The sequence below is a fragment of the Aythya ferina genome (assembly GCF_964211825.1).
Source record: "Aythya ferina genome assembly, contig: HAP1_SCAFFOLD_200, whole genome shotgun sequence".
In the NCBI taxonomy this organism is placed as follows: Eukaryota; Metazoa; Chordata; class Aves; order Anseriformes; family Anatidae; genus Aythya; species Aythya ferina.
The window spans coordinates 88,669-93,316 of record NW_028181333.1 but is presented as its reverse complement, the minus strand read 5'-3'; the positions used below and the strand labels follow the sequence as shown (position 1 = coordinate 93,316).

Sequence of the window (4,648 nt, the reverse complement as noted above, 5' to 3'; positions counted from 1 at the left end):
TAAGGACATGGCACAAGGCCCTACAAAGCTGTACTAAGTCCCACTGATGTGTACGTGTAAGGTACGCTACTCTTGGTGATTTTTTTCTCCCCCTTAGAATAAAGAAGATTACGAACAATTTCTGCAGTTGCTAAATAGCTAAAATAAAACAAAAACAAACAAGACCATTTCTTTCTGGAGGAGGTTCCCACAATGAAAGCACGGGGATAAAGGATGTGATGGCCACAGAATTCCATTCATCTAGTAAATATCAATGCTAATTGATCTCACGTGTATAGTACGATCCACAAACATTTAAATTAGGAGACTGGTTAAAAATGATGATAGCTAAAACAATATTTAGCTTAGACCAGTTATACTTGTATCCTGGTCCTGACATTCTTCAGAAAGGAATTAGAAACATTGACCTAGAAATGCTTCCCCTCCAAAGATCTGAGTTTTGATTTTTTAAAGAAAAATAGGTGCCTTATACTTCAAACCTCAAGTCAACCTCTACAAATGCTAATTATCTTAGCTGCCGTCAGAAGCAGGATGCTTCAGTAGAGAACGCATCATCCTTTACTGTGTATTGACTCATTCAGAGCTTCCATTTGGCATTTCAGTTTCAAATCCACAATAAAACCTATGCGTTGTATTCCAGACTTGCCCAAAAAAAAGACATGCACATGGAAATAATAAAATTCTACCACCATTATGTCTGAAACCTATAAGTTGATTGCACAAACCGCAAGTTTTTGCTTTAGCAGAATTATAAAGAAGTGGATGCTGTGGTTATACCTTGCTGTCGGTCCTTCTTTAGCGCAAGCTGTGCATGCGGGAAGATCTTCTGCACAACTTGTAAAATATTCTCTACTGATCTTTGAAAAAGTGGCTTGAAAATGGGTGATAGTGCTTATACTGGTGAAGCCTTGATCCGGTTTGAAGCTGGAACAACCTTCTTCATAGCCATGAAAAAGTCCTTTGCTTTTATTTTAATAGAATTAACGTCTAGTAGCAACTTCTCCCTACTTGCATAAATCTGAGGATAGCATCGGCGTAGAGAGCACAGCGCAGCTTCAGTACATAAAGATTTGATATCTGCACCACAGTATCCTAACAAACAAAAATCAAACGTTACATCGGTCAAGGCCCAGGTTTACAACATGCAACATTTAAAGAATTTGTAATGCCAAAACCAAACAGCTTAACAGGGAATTCAAAGTGCTACCGCTCTGCAGGGAAGTTTCATGTTGCTCACTGCCTGATATCCTGCGCTTATGCAGCTGAAGCAGACTCCTCATCAAAAACTATACTCTCGAGGAAGATGCCCCAGAACCATTTAATGTTCTCAGACAACAAGAGGAACGATAACAAAGAGTAAATAGATGAAAGCATCTCACTCAGATTGCTATGAAGGTGTGCCAGCTGCCTCGTTGACTAGTTGTGCAGCAAGGCACAAGAGCATGGGTACTGCCTGGTACAAGCTAAGGTTCTTTACAACTTGGTCACAAGCAAGAATCCGTTTCTGTTTCAGTCTTACCAATGCATTTCTCAGCTAGTTCATCATGCAACATGTCCGGTGGCTGAGGGGTCCAGTCACAAGTATGAATCTTGAAAATTTCTTTTCTAGCCTGGAAGCAAAATCATTGCATTTTAGCTTGTCCCAAGTTTTCCTTAAAAATACCAACAAGAAACAAACAAACCAAAAGGCAAACAAACAGACAAAAAAAAAACAGTCCTCCCTCAAAACCCCTCATCTATTAATACACTTTTCTTACTTGCTCAACTTTCAAGTATTTTACAGTTATTTAATATACACTCTGCATTTTCAACCAGGAAATTGAATATTTCTTATTTGTTATACTGAACTTTTTATAGGAACCTACAATGAAAGAAAAGGCATTTATAGCTTCAATAACAAGTTTCCAAACTACGAGACCTAAGGACCCAGAGGAAAATACTGTAATGAAAAATTTATCCAGAAACATTTCTTTGCTGTCCAAAAAACTTCTCTAAAACTTAGCAAGCTTTCATTGGGACAGTCTCATTACTTCATCACATTTGCTTTCCAGTCAGTAAATTCACAGAAAGCACTTCTGGCACAATGCTTCCAATTGCTACAATTACTATAAAGAAGAAAAGAATTATGACTCAAACTACTACCACTGATCCGGGGCACAATCAAATGCAAACACGTCCCCTGTTCACTCATAAGTGAAGGATTGAGACCAAAAACACAACTTCATGATGAAAGCGCCCAAGTGGACTAAATAATTAAGCAAACAGGTACAACTTTGGGAATGAAAGGTTTGATTATAGAACTAACTACTTGGTGGTATCATCCTGACCATATATATCCAGTACTAGATTTGCCCTCCATGGAACAACGCAGTGTCTCCACGTGTCACTCTTTTGTTCAAGTTGTCAATTATTTTTTTTTTCCTATAAAGTTGGACTTTGCCATGGTAGCACTAACATTGAATTTAAGTTCTCACCTCTTTATTTGGCAAGTTGAAGAGGAAGTGTCTGCCAAAGCGTCCTGGTCTTCGTAAAGCAGGATCTATAGAATCCAGTCTGTTGGTAGCTCCGATTACCACGATCTCCCCTCTGTTATCTATGCCATCCATAAGCGTCTGAAGAGTTGCAACAATGGAACTAATAGAAAAATATAATTTTTACTTACTGGTTCAGTAAATTTTGTTACATTCCACATGACTTTTTTGATGCCGGAATAACCTTCTTCCTAGTGGTCATTCAAAACTGGGAAAAAAATAGTCTACCAAGTCGGGGTTTTTTTGATTTGATAATCAATCTGCAGACTGTTAAGTCATCAAGCACTTCAAGACTGTTTGAAATAATCTCTACGTTAATATAAAAGGAGTACTGCACACTTCTGCTCAGGAAGAAAATCACGGAAAATGTCAACTTTGATTTTAGATGTTGAATTTGTTGCAGTGAGATCTTCCTCATCGCACGATTCTATTTGGATTTAAACCATATTATCTATGGAGAGACCAAGATTAGGACAAGAACAGCACAGAGTTCAGCATGAAGCCAATCAGGAGCTCAAGTTTGTATTCTTTGTATTCAACTTTACCCTTCTCTTGCTGGAAGGACCTGCTTTTTGACTCTCCTTCTCTTCACTAGGAGCATGTTCCCTCTTGCATTCGTAATGCTCTTTCTCAGTGGTTTTAGTCTTGTCCTTTGTATCTTGGCATCTCTCTGTAACAGCTGAGGAGGAAAGGTTTTTAGAGCTACATTCAGTGTCAGACTCGAGAGAGGAAGTATGCCGCAATTTCTCACCAGGCTCACAAGACTCTTTGCCGGACAAAACGGTTTCTTTTGAAATGAGGTCACGTTCTTTTGATCTTCTTGCTTTCTCCTTGTCTCCACGGTCATCACATTGGTACTGGGCGAGGTATTCAACATTCCCAGGAGATTTCGGAGGGTCCACGACACTGCACAAAATAAAATCACATTTCTCACTTCTGCTGAAGGACATGAATATTAAGAGTAAAACCTTCCAACGTCGAACAAACAAACAAAAACCTCTGAACTACAGGAACCCTCGCAAAGATATGCCATTTAGAAACCTCTCCTGTGATTAGGACACCTTCTTCAGCTCCCAGAGAAAGTGCTTTTTCCCCTCTTGCTTCTGAAGCCATTGCACTAAAAAAGCAAACGCATCTGTCTCCCTCCACATGCTGCTCTGAATAAGAGCCAGAATATTCAAAGCCACTCTATTTGTTCTCCCCACATAGCCGAAAAAACACCAGTTGAAAGAGTTTTCTACCTCTCTCCACGAATTTACATCCACATATCCTATGACTGCAAAAATAGAAGGCGGGGCTCAGGAGAAACAGCCAGTGCTGGAAATGAAAAAAAGCAGCTTGTTTCTTCAGAGTCTTAAGCCTATGCTACTAGGAACAAAACAAAACAAAACAAAACAAGAGGAGAGGAGAACAACAGCGGGAAATTTACCAATTCTCCAGGTGTTCAATTGCAAAGCCTCCTCTGGAGGATCAACAGTTGTGAATTCAGTGTGCTTAGGAGAAATCAGATCTACATCTGAACCACAACTATTTCAGTAGTATCACGAACTTCTGTTACTCTGAAGAAGCAGTCAGCACCGTTTCTATGTTAGGAAAGAGCTGAACAGAGTCTGTTATTCACATCAAGTAGTCAGGCAGGTTTCTTTAGGAAGGCTGGGTTTCACTAGAACATTACTAGCCTGTAAGCCTCATGGCATCACCTTCCATCTTGACTGCTGAACCTCCTTGCTCCCTACTATCTTCTTTGCCAAGATACAGCTGTCCACATTTACTTTTCCTACTTGGCTGGACTGAATTTAAGAAGATCTTGCATCTAAGAAAGGGAACAAAAGCTGCTGCCCAGCAGCGTCTGGCTCAGGGAGGAGTGAGAAAGCTCTGTGCAGCCCCCAAGGTCCGTGCAGCAGGAGGCAGGAGGTGCTCCAGGCTCACAGCAGCAGTTCCCCTGCGGCCTGTGCAGGGAGAGGCCCCTGGTGGAGCAGGCTGTCCCCCTGCAGCCCATGGGTCCCCCGTGGAGCAGATCTCCACGCTGCAGCCCCCCTGCGGGTGGAGGAGCCCCCGGTGGAGCAGGTGGCTGTGGCCTGGAGGAGGCCGCGGCCTGTGGAGAGCCCCCGCAGCAG

The 4,648-nt window shown here is 41.5% G+C and overlaps 1 long non-coding RNA gene across 1 annotated transcript; it reads right to left on the bottom strand.

Annotated features, from left to right (window-relative positions):
* Positions 1–1,534: 1,534 nt before the first annotated feature.
* LOC311428939 lies at positions 1,535–3,426 on the bottom strand. Its single transcript, XR_014687963.1, has 3 exons — positions 3,283–3,426; positions 2,475–2,634; positions 1,535–1,610 (listed from the first exon to the last, which is right to left on the bottom strand). It is a non-coding gene; the product is annotated as an uncharacterized lncRNA (long non-coding RNA).
* Between the last annotated feature and the right edge of the window lie 1,222 nt (positions 3,427–4,648).